This window comes from Ictalurus furcatus, chromosome 9 (genome assembly GCF_023375685.1).
Source record: "Ictalurus furcatus strain D&B chromosome 9, Billie_1.0, whole genome shotgun sequence".
Taxonomy (NCBI): domain Eukaryota; kingdom Metazoa; phylum Chordata; class Actinopteri; order Siluriformes; family Ictaluridae; genus Ictalurus; species Ictalurus furcatus.
Window position 1 is genome coordinate 26133739 of NC_071263.1, and position 16687 is coordinate 26150425.

The 16687-nt window shown below is 40.1% G+C and overlaps 1 protein-coding gene across 2 annotated transcripts in view; it reads left to right on the forward strand.

The window, feature by feature from the left end:
• The window catches only part of b3gnt2b (UDP-GlcNAc:betaGal beta-1,3-N-acetylglucosaminyltransferase 2b), a 53753-nt gene that overhangs the window by 27795 nt on the left and 9271 nt on the right, over positions 1-16687 (forward strand). The gene's annotated exons all lie outside the window — the stretch shown is intronic.

The window sequence follows — 16687 nt, forward strand, 5'->3', positions numbered from 1 at the left end:
TTAACTCAAGAAATCAGGAAATATAAAGAATTCAGAGCATTAAAGTCCATAAATAAAGTTATGTTTAATAAAGTGGAATGGCACAGGAAAGAAGTATTGAACACGCTAAGAATAAGCAGTTCTCCAAGGCAAGGCTGAAATCCGTAAGTAATTATACCCCCTATCTGTGCAAATTATTATCAGCTAGGTTAGTAAATTGATGGTCTTTAAAAAGGCTTTTTGTTACCAAGGTGTCACACAAGAAATATCTCATGATGGGTAAAAGCAAAGAGCTCTCCCAAGACCTTCACAACCTTCTTGTTGCGAAACATGATAGAAACAGATACAGATGTATTTCAAAATGTCTGAATCCTCCAGTAAACCCCATCATCAACCGGCCACGCATAGGAGCTCCTCGCAAGATTTCTGACCAGGGAGTCAGGAGAATAGTCAGAAGAGTAGCTCAAGAGCCAAGGACCACTCGGAAAGAGCTCCAGAAACACTTGGAGGCAGCAGGTACTATCGTCACAGAGAAAACAATAGACTATGCACTCCACTGCTCACGCTCACACCACAAGACTCCATTACTAAAGAAAAGGCATGTCGAAGCTCGTATAAAGTTTGCTACAACTCCTTTGGATAAGCCTATGAAATACAGGAAGAGTGTAGTCTGGTCAGACGAGAGCAAAATTTAACTTTTTGTCTGTCATACTACACACCATGTTTGGAGAAGAAATGACACTGCACATCACCCTAAAAACACTACACCAACAGTGAAGTTGGAGGTGGAAGCATCCTGGTGTGGGGCTGTTTTTCATCACATGGTACTGGCAGACTTCATAGAATTGAAGGAACGATGAATGGAGCCCTTTACCGGGAGATTCTTCAGAAGAATCTGCTGCCAGCCACCAGGATGATGATGATGATGAGACGTGGGTGGAGCTTCCAGCAGGACAACGATCCAAAGCGTACAGCAAAGGAAACTCTCCATTGGTTTCAGAGGAAAAAAATCAAGGTGTTAGAATGGCCCGGTCAATCACCTGACTCGAACCCAATTGAACAAGATTTAAAGACAATATGTTTAGAAGAACGGGCCAAAATCACACCTGAATACCGCGGAACGTTAATTTCTTCACACAGGAAGCGTCTTGAAGCCGTCATTACAAACATAGGCTTCTCCACTAAGTATTAAATATATTTTAGTTAGTGTGTTCAATACGTTTTTTCCTGTGTTATTCCTCTTTATTACACACAACTTCATTTATGGACTTTAATGTGTGGATTTCTTGAGTTAATACTGATGTCTGGTGAAAATTTCATGTGAATAGCCTCATTGGAAATATATTTACTGAAACAAATGTTGACGCGTTCAATACTTATTTACCCCACTGTGTGTGTGTGTGTGTGTGTGTGTGTGTGTGTGTGTGTGTGTGTGTGTATATATATATATATATATATATATATATATATATATATATATATATATAATATAAAAATTTAAATGAAAATTCAACTTAACATGTCATTGTGAACCCATTTCCATCACTCTCTCAAACCCCCAGCAATGCCACCATAATGAAGCCCTGTTTGGGAAACCCTACCTTCCTGTTTTCTGAGTTTGCTCAAGCATATCTGAACTCGAATGAGCCTTGGGCGCGGCAGGAGTACTCCGGCAGATTATCGCTTGTGCTGTGAAGCCCGTATGTGCGCTGTTGAATCTTTTGCCAATGCTTCAGCGAACGGAATTCCAATTCCGGGTGCATCTTTTTGAGCAGAGTTTGGAAGCGATTATGCAATGTGTCACAGTATGCAAGAAGAATATTATCTCTAGTAGAATGGTTGAGCAGGCAGTTATTTGTCAGCCTGTGGTATTTGTTAGGCAACGTTAGGGTGGATGAATACGCTTACAAGTGAGATCTTGGCTTGTAGCCAACATTTTTCTTCCTAATTCCTTCCTTTGGTGATGTTCTGCTCGCTGGTGTATAGGGCTGTGGTGGCGGCTGTGACAACAGCATGACCATGGTGGTAGTTTGTCACGTGCGTTGGTGTCGCATAGCACGCCACAATAATGTTTGTGTGGGCACTATGACAAGTTCAAAGTACAACACTTAATACTGTATACAAGTATTATAATAATAATAATAATAATAATAATAATAATAATAATAATAACAGTTGCAATATTAATTTGTATTTGTAGCCTACCATATAGCAGGAGATTTTATGTTAATACCCAAATTACGTAATCATAGTTAAACCTTATATGGTGTTGACTGTTGGCTTGGCGTGGGTTCGTTTGAGCGTGACAAAATCCAGTCAGGTGGATTCTGCGTCTTCTCTTCGGGTTCTGCCGCTGCGGTGGATCTTGTTGGGTAACCAAATGTTACATCGGCGATCTGGGAACATTTTTGAGGGGGGGGGGGAATAACTGTTAAACGGGCAAATGCTACCTTACAAATCTCAGGATCCATCTCCAGGCATGATATTTTTTTTAGTTGTGTTTGAACTAAGCTGTGACGCTAATGAGCAACCAATGCTTCCCACAGGTAAGAAATAAACATGGGGGATGATACTAGGTGTGATGTGTGTGTGTGTGTCTGTGGTTTTTTTTTTTTTTTTTTTTAAATCACTTTGAAGAAGCAGTGTTGAATCAACAGTTAGGGCTGGAAGTTTGTGATTTACTGCTAAACTTTCACCTAGTCTAAAAAATATCACAGTCTCACTGTAGTAATCAAGCATCTATCCTGATTACATTCCTCAGGTCTAGTGTACCCCGAATAAAAACATCAGTTGTGCGTATTTTGCTGAAAGATCGAGTGGTATCATTTCATGTAAGGTTATTCACCATAAATACTGAAAATGAACTCCAAACGAGGATTTACAAGAGTTTTGGGAGCACCGATTTACTTTGTACTTGCGCGCGTGTATGTTGATGACCCATAACATGAACAGCACATTCCCCACACAGCTCGTTTGCATGTAGTGACGCCCACAACACTCCGTAAAAGTTCAAGTGCACAGACAGCTTGGAACATGAAATGAACAATCGGGGTAAATGTCCATTCAGATATTTAATAATAATAATAATAATAATAAGTGAGTGCTAAATCTTCCTAAATCTTTTTTTTGAATGATTAGTTTTATTTGTCTTCATTTCTGGGTTTGCGTTGGGTCACTTTCTGTACTTTTTCATATTCTTTAATTAACGCCAGCGATATAAATGAAAATGTCCTCAGTGGTTCTCTTTGTCCCTGACCTAGTGAATTAGCATGAGGATGTGTTTTGGATTGAGACTCCAATAAGGCGCTCTGTATAAGGGCGTCTGCTGAATACTGTGTACGTAATAAACACAGGCGATTTAAAAATCCCACAGTATGTTCCGAATGTAAAAGTGCAGTAATCCGTGTAAATTGTATGATTTGAAGTCGGTCAAGTCGATTTTTTTTACGGTAGTTAGTCTTCTTATGCATGAATGTACACACATTCAGGAGCACGAGTAGGGTAAGAACGTTTTTTGTGTGTGTGTGTGTGTAAATGCTCATACGAACGATCTACGAATAAATCTGTTTGTATAAAAAGAAGCCCGTTGTCATTATTTATCATGTTGTTGTTATAAGCTGAAAGAGAATGGCTGTGAGGAAAGGCGGTGCAATGAGAAAATGAGCAGTGTGCCGCACTACTTATAAATAGATAATTGTTTGGTTTAGTTCTGGTCAGTAATACCATGTTCGTCTGTGGGTTGTGTATGATAATGTTAGGAATATACTTGTTTGTATACTCTGCTATACTTGTTTTTTTTAACTATACTTCGTACAATCGTACGCATAGCCTTTCAAAGTATACTCCGTTTGATGCCTGCGCATTATGACAGCTTGCACTTCCCCTCCTGGCATACAAGAGTTTCCGTCTCTTCCATTTTTTTTCTTCTTCTTCGACTACCTTGAGAATCAACGGCCCTGGGTCACTATTGCCACCTTGTGGAACAACTAAATAATGCAGAAGACTTAAATGCGACCTGTGCGCGGTTAGAAAAACCGTGCGGCGCGCATGCAGTACGCACGTACTCTGCCGATGACCGAATTTGCGTCACGCGTATTGTATGCTGTTCTTAGCGTACCCGTAAAAAGTGAAGCATACTTTCTAATTAAGAGTAGCTGCAGAAGTAGCGGTGCAACGTGTCTACAGCAGTAGAAGATTACACTGGAAAGGGGGTAGCAATGCAGCATGATTACATCAGTAGAAGATTATACAGGAAAAGGTTTTCAGTGCAGATGCATCCCTGGTGCAGATAAACAGAGGTTGCTATGGTTTTAGGCGGGTCCCGAGGTAGGAGGTTGTAAAATTGCACACAAAAGGGATGAGAGCCACTGGAAAGTTCAACGGTGAAGTAATTACTCAATCATATACCGTGAAAACGGTGGAACTGTAACGGCCCTACCGTTGGGCCCTTGAGCAAACCTTTTCTCATCTGCTCAGCTCACTTTAATTGTTTTGGAATAAATGTAAAAAAATTTTAATTGCTAGCGACAACCAAACCCGACCCAGTCCCTAAATTCGTGCTGCTCGGCTCTTCTCGTACTAGAGCACGTATCCACCGCTGTGGTTTTGTTTCAGCCTACGGTGGCAGACGTTCTACATATGTCATTTTGGTGTCTTTTAATTAGCACGATTTATTTATTTTTCTTGGGTAGCATGTGACTGGGAACATGTTAAATTCCCTCCAGTCCTGCTTCAGGGGAATCCTGTGATGTCACACTCGTAGCTACCAAATTCCACATGGAGGCCCCGGGCCGCTCTCATTTTCCACCGGCGTGGAAAATGACTCCGAGGCTTTTCAAAGCTTGAAAAGTACACACATAGATACAGTCTCTTGCGCACTCGCGCGCTCTCTCTCTCTCTCTCTCACACACACACAGGACTGATCTATAGTGAGCGCGTTGTCTATTTCTGTGCGTGTTCACTTTGTAGTTTAAAACACGAATTTACGTATGCTGAAATTGACTTAGCTAAGCGACTTTGTGAAATGTTACGCAGCGTTTGCGCTACAGGATCGGGTGTAATCATGAACGCTCGATCGTAAGGAAGTGATCATGCTTTTACTCACTTGCTGCAGTTAGAACTATTACTCAAATATGTGCCACAAATATTTAATTAGCTTAATTACAGTACTGCTGAGTGTTATCAACAGGCCTGTAGGTGTTTGGTTGGTGTTGTACTGTTACAGCGGTTATGAGAATGTTATGATCATTTTGATGCGAATGTAACATTTAATGATTTGAAATTTAGTAGTAATAAGTTTGTCTGAAATCATTTGAAAGTTTAAGTGATCGGAACTTTTCTGGGGAACTTCATCAGTTTTAAGTTGAAGTGGTGGGAAATTCCTGGCCATTTCGACACCGTGTGTGATGCACATCTGTGACGATGTGAAAGTAATGTACATAGCTTGGGTAGTCGTGTGTGTGCGTGTGAGAGAGAGAGAAAGAGAGAGAGAGAGAGAGAGAGAGAGAGATATGTGGTTAGGGATGATACAATATAATATCAATATCATGATAAATTGTAACATTTTTCTTTGATGTCATGGCAATATCTTTTTATAACATTAAATGTTTTTTTTTTCCGTTTTTTTTTTTCTTCAATTGCATTGAAAATTTTAAACATAATCTAAAATTTAATCGTAGCTTTTTATTTTTTATTTTAAATAATAATAAAAAAAATCCTCCTGTTCAGTGTTAAATCATTAGATTTTTTTTTTTTTTTTTTTAACAATAAATAAAAGCATAAGCTTTTATGCTACCTCTATACTTTCAGCTAATATAGTACTAAGCAGTACTTTTCCTTAACACTGGGGTGGTACCATTATTAGTTATTTGAATAAAACTGGATATGAATTTATTTATATTTATCTGAAACTTAAAATGAGTTAAAATAAATATACATCAAAGGCCCAAAAGGTGTCCATAGAGCTGGGCGATAGGACAATACAATATCCATATCATAATAAATTGTCACAGTATGCTTTGAGAGATATTTCGTGATATTGTGTTTTTTTTTTGTTTTTTTTTTTTTTAATATATACATTTTATATGTTTAAAAAAAATAATAATTACAAACTTTCTTTAAAACTGTAAAAGGTTATAATTTTTGTAAAAGGTTATGAATTTACCTGTTAAATATACAGTGGGGGGAAATAACTACTGGACGCGTCAACGTTTGTCTTTCACGTTACTTTATTTATAGACTTTAATGTTGTGAATTCTTTATATGTCCAGATTTCTTGCGCTAATGCTGATGTCGGGTGAAAGTTTCATGTGAATTTCATTTCATTGGAAATGTATTTACTGAAAAGAAGAAAAAAAAAGAAAAAAAGTTGCACATCATGTATCGTAGAAATGAGAGTTTTCCGATAGCTAACTTGGGCAGCACCTTCTAATAACCCATTAATGAACCGATAGATTTTAAAATCGATGCTGAATGGAAACATAACGCTCAAGGTAAAACACCTGCTGAATTTTATTACAAAAGTAGTGACCGCACCATGAAAGTGTACGGTAATTTTTAAAAATGAAATAAATATTAATATATGAACTATTCATAAAGTAACAATCCAAATAACATAAATAAAAATTGAGACATCCAAAATGAATCAAAAAACACTTCAAATAACACGACGAAATTTGTCAGTGAGGTTTTTATTGCTCTCGTACTGTATAACGACCCTTCTCAGACGCAACCGGGAAAAACTATCGGTGTGGATATTTGCCGATTTCTGATAGTTCCATCAATCGGTTATTGGTGCCAATTACTCGGAAAAACCCATCATTTGGTCGACCTCTTGTAGAAATGCCTTTGAGAATCATGATGAATCATGAGACTGATTTTAGTCATATCGCACATCCCTATTTACCACCCAAATGGTGAGGAATGATGCCGTCCGGTGCCCAGACACGCGCTTTCACTCGTGTTTTTAGTCATTACCTTCAAGTCTGTGTCTGTTCGGTAGAACTAAAACTCTTCAGATGTTGGTTGTAGATCTTGTGGCTTTGAATTGCTGCTACGAGCAGACCTGTGGATAGTTGTGGTTTGAGTTTTGACCCTTAATCTATATCGGGCTCCTCTCCTTTGGTGGCACTTCACTGTGGCATGCCAGTCTCTCCTGGCTACAGTGTTGTCACGTGATTGTGTTGGTTAGTACATAGCTCCGATATCATTCCTCATGCGAGTTCCCAACGACTGTCTAAGAACAAAAAAGCTGCGACTCGGAAAGGAACGTCACCACGACAGTTCCCTGTACTGAGAAACGAACAGGAATGCTGCTTACTTCAAACTTGCTTGTCCTGGAAATCTAAGTGCAGCTGTTGAGTCCAGTCAAACTTTCCAAAACTGGAACAACAACGTCCTAATGACGTCAGGTTACTCATGCTGCCCATAAGATTCTGTGGTGTTCCTGAGAAATTGCGCAGAAACCAAGGCACTCCCATGTTTACTAGCAATGTAACCACAAATATAAATACTAAATAAAGTACACCACAGAAATGTGCCTTTTAACATAATCACGTATTAACATAAGTCAACTGCCCTTAGACTTACATTGCAAAGTGATTCCCCCCCCCCCTTTTTTTTTTTTTTTTTTAAAAAAAAATGTATTTTTCATATGTCATGTATGACGGATTGCTTTGTAAATACCCCCCGCCCCCTCCTCTTTCCACACCCCCCCTCCTCTTTCCACTCCCCCCTTTATCTTGTGTGTGTGTGTGTGTGTGTGTGTATATATATCTTTTTGGTATTGCACGGCTATGGAGTACCCGAGCCTCACAACAAGCGTTTGAATGTACAGCTGTCACCGACATCTCGTGCACATGACGGATGAACTTGGAACTGAAGCTAGCTATATGATAGATGGTGATGGAGGCCCCAATTGTGTAGGGTGCACCCCTTTTGTGGTCCCCTAGAGTCGTCAGATTTTCACGATTTCATTTTTTTCACGTTGGGCTCTTCTGTATTAACTTTCTCAGCTAAGAGACTACGTCCTCTATCTAAGAACTTATCCGTTATAAATAGTCTTGGGTTTTACCAGCGTGCGGCTAACAGTACAGTAGTAGATCAACTTAGTGTCTTAGTATGCTGTGTATAATTGATTTAATTGATTAATATTTCTCATTAATCATAGTTCGGAGGTCGGCAATCCCGACTTGTATACAGGTTAAATAAATAATAATAAAAAAAAACAATAATGTTCTGGAATTTCTATGCAGCACCACGTAGCGCCATCTGGCGGCCCCCAGGAGGCCACGGCCCCCAGTTAGAGAACCACCGGTCTAAAGAATGAACATTTTAACACAACAAACTGAAATGAGGACATGAGATCAACAAACAAAATAGGAAAAAGCCGTCCGATTACTTGATGCCTCGGCCACTTGGTGGTGGTTGTCCATCCGAGATACTCGTAGCGCGATATCTCATGAACGAGTGGTCGAGTGTTTGTAGGATTTATATTTAGGTATCATTGTATCCTACAGATTTTTGGAAGAGTAGAGTTTGGATTTTGGATCCAAACAGGCCATGGTCAAATGCCTGAAAGGGTTTTTCTTTAATAGTTTCCTCCCTTTCCATCTAATTGAGCTCGTTTTCCGCCTTTTTCGGGTGACAAAACCTCAAGATCCCTGGGATGCACGCATGTGGATGTATATTTCAAAGTGTAACATTTCAGCATAAAATTGCTTGTATTATTGACACGCTGTAAACCAATACCCCCATGTATTATTACACCCATATGTTCTTGCCAGATCTGGAACAGTATTGAAAAATTCACGCTGGTATACGGTTCTTTCAACTTTTGCATTTTCATGGAAGGTTACAGTAACGTTTTACAATTCCTTCTTCCAGTAAGGTGAAACTGAAACTGTCTCAGAAAGTCCTTATAAATTTAAGGTAAAGTTCAACATTTTAACCTTGCATACTTCTGCTTTCTCTGATTCATGAGGCTGAGTAGATGCTTGATCTAGACATGAGTCACTATCTCTAAAGCTTCTCAGTTTTGACTGTTAGGCGTGTAATGATGCATCATGACGTGAAAATGTCATATGACTGACGAAGTGCACCATGGGAATGTGCAATTCATTTTGTAGGAATTTTTAAACACCAGAGGTCCCATTCTGTACAAACCATAATGAGTGCGCGCTGGGCTTGATCGCTAAGGATCACACTTTCACACACTATACCTTATAGGATTATATGAACATGTTATAACAGTTAAAAATAGCTCTTCGGTAGCTTTCAAATAACACCAGTCACACGCCGCTGCGATCCACAATGCCCAAGGAAGAAGTCACGGAATTTGGGCTTGTTTCTGGTTAAAATGGCACTCCGGTAAATGCTACGGAGCTCATTATGTTTCAATCTATCCTGTTTCCCAGGTCAGATACTTTAATTTAGTCAATTAAATGTTTGGGAGAATTTATAAATGTACGTTTTAAGATACAGTGAACCTGTGGTACATTTTTGTTTTACAATATTAAACCTCTACACATAGCAATTCTTGATTTTATTTAGTTCTATTCAGACAAAAATTCGTGATTTAGAAATGAAAAAGGAGCGTTTTTCAGTCGTAATATTTCGTCATTCACAATTTCCCGAGAATCGAGTCAAATCACGAAGCCAGTATCGTGAGTCCAATCGTGAGTGTACCGTCATACCCCTTACTCTCTATGTCTGAAAGCTAATGACTAGTAGAATTTGACGCCTAGTCGAGTCGCTCATACTCGGGTGAAGTGTAGCAGATAGCGAGAATAATTTATGATTTGCAGAATTCAGTTACATGCGCACAAAGTTCAGTGACCCCGTATCACCCGATATGTCTTTTGTATTATAGCCCGGGATGAATTTCTACTAGCGGTTACAACGTTGTTCTCACACAATAGACGGATCTGTCCGTCAGTGGAACTGAAACCCACTGGTTTACAGGATTTAAAAAAAAAAAAAAAAAACAACCCACAAAATAATGTGGTCAGATTAAAATAAGCTCACATACTTGCTGTGTAGTTGTTGAGTCTCAGTTACACACCACAACATCGTGACATCATTTGTCCTATTTTCTAACTAATATTGGTTAAATGTAGTAAGAATCTGGTTTCAGTTGGGTTTCTATTTCAGGCATGCGGCAGATATTTTGAGCACAACTGAGCAGTTAGTGCTTAAGATTCTTGCTCTCCGGCGATTAAAATACTCAACTTTCCTGTCATTAGTACGGAACCATCATAAATGAACGGGAAGCTATACATCAACCACGGATGTCCTCCTGCAACCTTTTCCACCAGCAGTTATTGAAGCAGTTTTTCTTAATGACTCATTTTACAGTGGTTATGCGCGTTCCTAGGCGTCCTGCTCGATGTCCTCAGTTAGTATTCAGACCCGTGACTTCATACCCAAGGCTTGGGAAGCTTTTAAGCGTGAGACGGCTGTTGACACCGATGGAGCCGTGTGCCCATGATAAACTGCCATGAAAGCATCGATAAGGTTGTTGTTGTTTTGTTTGTTTTTAATCAGTGTTAAGTGTACATAGATAATTGTCTGATGGTCTGAACAAACACAGTATTGCCATGAACACTTGTTCAGGCTTTGTGCATTGTCCAGCTGATGATGTCAAGGATACATGCATTTAAATGTCAACAAAATAAGGGCCTTCAGTAGACGGATGAAATTTAACTTGCAAATACAAGTGCCATGTCTGTTTAAGCAGGGGATAACACGCACAAGCAGGGAGGTTTATATTGTCACACCTAGGGCTGCGACTGTGTCTGTGACAACCGTACCACCGCGGTGGTAAATATCTGTCACCGTCACAGGGCTACTCACACCGAAACGGCACGACTGGAGCGCACTGCAGGACGATACCAATACTGGTAATGGCTTATACATGATTAGACAGCACGTGAACCACTTTCTGTATCGTTTGGTTGAAAAAAATATTATTCGTGAGTAATAAACACAAGTGTAATTCTGCCAGAAAAATAATATTTTTTTTTCACCATTTTTGATCACATATGATCTAGTGATTTGGAGATCAGCTGTAACTTGGAGGGTTTGTTACTTTTTGAACGGTAAATGCATCTGATTTGTTCGATTTTGCAAAGTTTTGCATGTTACCCATTTAAGGAAGAAAAAAAAAAGAGTACTTTTTATTATTATTATTATTATTATTATTATTATTGTTGTTGTTTGTAGATTATTCAGAAACTTATCCATGGCAGTCTGGCACGGTAAAACCTTTTCATACGAATGTTCCTTTCCACTCGGGTGCTGCTCTTGGTTAATATTTGCACAGTTCCATCGTGTGAGTGTACATCCACGGCTTGGAAAGCTGTGCCGTGTACAAGACTGAGATAGTTGTTGAAACAGACGAAGCCGTGTGACTGTCGAATAGAAGGACAGGGGCGGCTGTGGGTCAGGTGGTAGAGCGTGGTGTCCACTAACCATAGGGTTGGCGGTTCGATTCCCGGCCCACGTGACTCCACATGCCGAAGTGTCCTTGGGCAAGACACTGAACCCCAAGTTGCTCCCGATGGCAAGTTAGCGTCTTGCATGGCAGCTCTGCTACCACTGGTGTGTGTGTGTGTGTGTGAATGGGTGAATGAGACGCAGTGTAAAGCGCTTCGGATAACAGCGCTATATAATTGCGCCATTTAAGGACGGCCAGTTTTTTGCGGTGTGTAACTGTAAGATACTCCCGCAGCATTGTTGCGATCTTCAGACTTTCCACTTCAGCATTAAAGGTTATTCAGACTGTTCAGTGATCAGAGAAGTGGAGGATCTACGCGATGCTGACACTGGCTGTGGAAAGAGGTGACTGTGTGTTGGTCAGCCCACGTACTGTCTGCTGCGTTGGTGTGGGTGAGTGGCTTGTTCGACATCTTCGTCATGCCTGTCAGTCCTAGCAAACACGGTGATATTTGCTTGAACAGTTTAGGATTACTCACTGTGTTTCTCTTCACCTTTTTCGGTCATAACACATCAGTGTTATTGCTGTGTGAGCTGTGTCTAATCCAGTCATAGTGCACTGTGCCAAAACAAGATGACTGATGGGAGCAGCCTTCGTCCTGTTTAATGATTAATGATTAAAAACCTCATTAATGCTTCTCCAGCAGATCTCCCACTAGATCCAGTGTTTATCCATGTCTGTCTCCTTTAAATGAAACTTCAGCAGGGGATAGAGGAACCAGACCACTTGTTGCAGCTGGATATAAATAGCATATCGGCATTACACTGTACTTATGTAATACTTGAAAATCTGTGTGGCGGTCTGGGAGAACCCCACACATGGTGATATACATAAATGTGAATATGTGTGTGTATATAAAATATACACACACACACACGCACACACAGTGCTCTCCAGTAATATTGGCACCCTTGGTAAATATGAGCAAAGAAGGCTGTGAGAAATGTCTTTGTTGTTCAACCTTTTGATCTTTTGTTAAAAAAAAAATCACAAAAATATTCTGCTCTCATGGATATCAAATGTTTGCAAACAAAATGCAGGTTTATTTAAAAAAAAACAAAAAAAAAAACAACTTTGTTAAATGTGTGCAACAGTTATTGGCACTCTTTTAGTCAATACTTTGTGCTAGCTCCCTTTGCTAAGATAACAGCTCTGAGTCTTCTCCTATAACGCCTGATGAGGTTGGAGAATACATGGTGAGGGATTTGAGACCGTTCCTCCATACAGAATCTCTCCAGATCCTTCACATTTCGAGGTCCACGCTGGTGGACTCTCCTCTTCAGTTCACCCCACAGGTTTTCTATGGGGTTCAGGTCAAGGGACTGGGATGGTCATGGCAGGATCTTGATTTTGTGGTCAGTAATCCATTTTTGTGTTGATTTTGATGTTTTGGATCATTGTCCTGCTGGAAGATCCAACCACGGCCCATTTGAAGCTTTCTGGCAGAGACAGTCAGGTGTTATGAATGGATTTTGGCCCATGTGTTACCTCATATTTATACCCCTGTGAAACAGGAAGTCATGGTTAAATAGTTTCTTGTTCCTAGTCACCCAGGTCTACTTAAAAAATAAATAAATAAATAAATAAATAAAATTTGTAAAATATCAATGGGAATATACTTCGAATACATTTTTCTCATTTGAATTCATAGGTATTCCAGTAATTGTTGCACACCTATATTTAACAATGATTTATTTGTTTTGGATAAACCTGTGTTGTGTTTGCAATTGTTTGATATCCATGAGAGCAGAATATTTTAACAAAAGATCAAAAGCTCAAACAATAAAGAGAAATTTTCACAGCCTTCTTTGCTCATATTTACCAAGGGTGCCAATATTTGTGTGTGTGTGTGTGTGTGTGTGTGTGTGTGTGTGTGTGTGTGTGTGTGTACACACATGGTGACCTCCAAGCTTCTCAGCTGCAAGTAATGTCGAACCACATGAATATATTTAGCGCCAGAAGTGAGAACCGAGTGAGATCACAGTTAAAGATTTCATTCTGAGCGTCACGGACACTCAGACAGTTGTAAAATCAGAATTGATTAGCATGTGACTATTTAATACCGTGGTCTAACAACGTAACTAATGAGGTTTTGGACACCATTAAACAATCCTTGACTTTTGTTTCCGCTGCGTTTGTTAAACTGGCTTCTTCCTCGTCGTGATCTTTCCAAAAAGATTAAAAAAAAAATAAACACCAACTTTCCATGGTTCATTTTGTCATTATGGTTTATTAAATTGTCAAAGTCTTTTCTAGGCAGAAAACCCCAATTTTGACTCTTGGCTCATATGACACTTTTTTTCTTTTTCTGTCTCTAAGGTCTTGTGCGCTTAGGCTTAATAAAGTCTTCATGCTATGCGTTTACTTATCACTGCCGTCTTGAGTTAACGTGCTCATATTAATGCGTTATCGTTTCTAAGGTAACAGCGTACACAGGGATGTGCGTGTTGGATGCCATGCTTAATTGAAAACTACTAATAAACAGATGACGTCAAACATGCTTCGATTTAACAAAGAGGAATGTGACGTTTTCCGTCAAGAGACGGGAGTGTCTGCGTTTCGTAACCGTCGGTCATTTTTTCCACCACGGGATAGTTTACAAGACAGACAATCTTGTGCTTCTGGTTTTCTCAATAACATGACGAGCTGCGTAATCGTTATTTATTTATTGGTCTTGTCTTGCCTGGGGATGGAAGGTGTGTTTTATAGCTGTTATAACGTAAGCGATTACAGGAACTTACGCTTTGGACGTTCCACGACGTTGAATGGAAGTATAAATGCATAGAAGGCATGGCGTCTTTGTCATTAATAAGTAAAAAAAAAAAAACGTGTGATAATTGACGAAATGCTGCGGTATAAGAGAAATAAAACGCTTTAAGTGGTAACGGTTACTCTTTTAACATGAAACATAACATGGTAAGATTTTGTGCCAGACTGCAGTCTACATCATTGTGGCACCAAACCCAAATGATCTCCTTTTTTTCTAATATGCATTTTGTGTGTCAGAAATCTCTAGCTTTTACTTTCTGTCCGCATTTAGGCTGCGTTTGAATTCCAGCTTCGTTAGAACAGGGCCGTATTTGTATGCTTGTGAGTGTGTGTGTGTGTGTGCACGTTAAGTACACCATGAAGAAAATCAGCCGTCCATCACGCCTGAATTAACTGTGAAAACAGGGCTCCTAAACGTGATAAGGATTTATGTTGTTTGTGAAAGTGGCGATGGTGGTGAAGGCCCTGATCCTCCTGTACGACTGCAGGATGCGGTGTTGAGTTGACGCAGAACCGCATACCCAGTCAGTTTACAACTGAGAGCAAAAATCCAACCTCGGTATACAGCTTGTTCTCTCGCTAATCGTTGAAAAACGATCACGCCTAAGAATATTCTCTCAAGTTCGCAGTCTGTCTTGCTCGGTAGATAAGGTCTTGATGTTGCGGCGTGTTTCTAAGCAGTGAGGGTATGTTCTCTCGCTGCCAGGCCTTATCAGGGTGTGTGTCGGAGGTCTCAGTACCATCAGGAGCGCTCTGCTGTACAGACTGGGTAAATACTGTATGTACTCACTGCGGCAGGATGCATGCAATTCATTTGTGTGAGTCATTGGTGCGTAGGTCCTCTACCTTGTGGTCAATTGAGATGCAAATTGGCTCACAGGAGATAAAGTTCTGTACATATCAACTTCATTTATGTGTTGTAATAATAATTACAAGGGGGTCCAAACTTAAAAGTAAAAGCCACAGTGAAAATCTCATCAGTGGTAACGCGTTGTGTGTACAGATATTAACTAAACCAGTGCAGGAACGCACAGAAATCAATGCTCCAGGGCTTTACGCTCATGAAAATATTATGCAACTTGTAATACGTGGACCAGATTAAAGCGTTGGTCTTAAAATGGGGTCACTGGTCAGAATTTACATAACGCACTACTCATTTTCTATCGCACTTAATAGAGAGTGAGAATAAATGGCGGAACTGAGCATGCTATCTGCTCTCGCAATCATTGTTGTGCACTGCATATCTCACTTCCTTCACACTTCTCGCTCTTTTTCTCTCTCTTTCACACACTCGTACTGTAAGTACTCGTGATACGTGGTTTGGCACGGTCGAACATGCCATTCCAGTACACACAAGCGTGTTTTGAAGAATGTTTGTTTGACGTTTGGCGCTGAATGAAAGTTTTCCGAAGCCTAAATATTTAGCTGGAGCTTCAGTCATTGCTGTGAACAGAGTGTTTTTACAGTTTGCTCGGTGACTCACAGTCCGGGACTTGAGGCTCGTGCTCCGTTCGCAGTAAGAAACAGGATTTGTTGTGTGTTCGGTAGCAACTGTAAGGCCCTGAGGGTGAGAAGAAGCTTCTGGTTGGCTGGAATTCATGTATACGTGTTTCATAATGTAGCATCAGCGAAGACATCTTTTGGTGTCCAAATGTAAATGAAAGTATTAGGATCATTATTAAATATAAACGCACACGGGAACAGATGAAAGGATGAACGTGCTAGAAAACCTACATGGAAATTCATAAACCACAATCTTCCACAAAATGCTGCGAAAAGAAAGTGTCTTCTATTGTACAAGGCTAGGCTAACATAGTCTCGGTGGATGTTTCTGATTACCAGTTAGCATTGTGCTAGTAAAAGGTTGCACACGTGTGTCCGTTTTATAGTACGTTATAAGTACGTCGGAAGAAAAATCCATGTAGGCAAGTTTGTACGAGGTTATGTAACTCCGGCGCTTTGAGGCAAGTGGAACGTTTGTGTAAATTTTGGTTCTTGCCCAAACGGCTCCTGCCGAGCTGGTTTTGGAAAATTGATGCTAGCTTTCCACATTAAGTGTTTGGAGGTTTCCAAGCACCAGGATGAATGGTGCTTTACTTTCTCCACGTCCATCCTTCTTATTATCCGGTATACACAACCCTGCTCAGTGCTTCCTGTGTTTACTTACACACACACACACACACACACACACACACACACACATCTTTTCCAGGTATCAGAGGTTGATGTAGATTGAGTACAAAGACTGCGTTTTTAAGCTGTATAAACTTAAAGTGCCAAGGTGATGTACATGCTAACAGCTTGTAATGTGTGTCTCGGTGTGTGTATGAAGGATGAGCTCGTATTCAGGTGTGAGACCACATAGCCTGGTGTTTTTCCTCCTCATCGCCGTAAGGCGTGTCTGTCTGGAACAATCCCTTTTCTGTCTCTTGGCGCGTTGTCAGT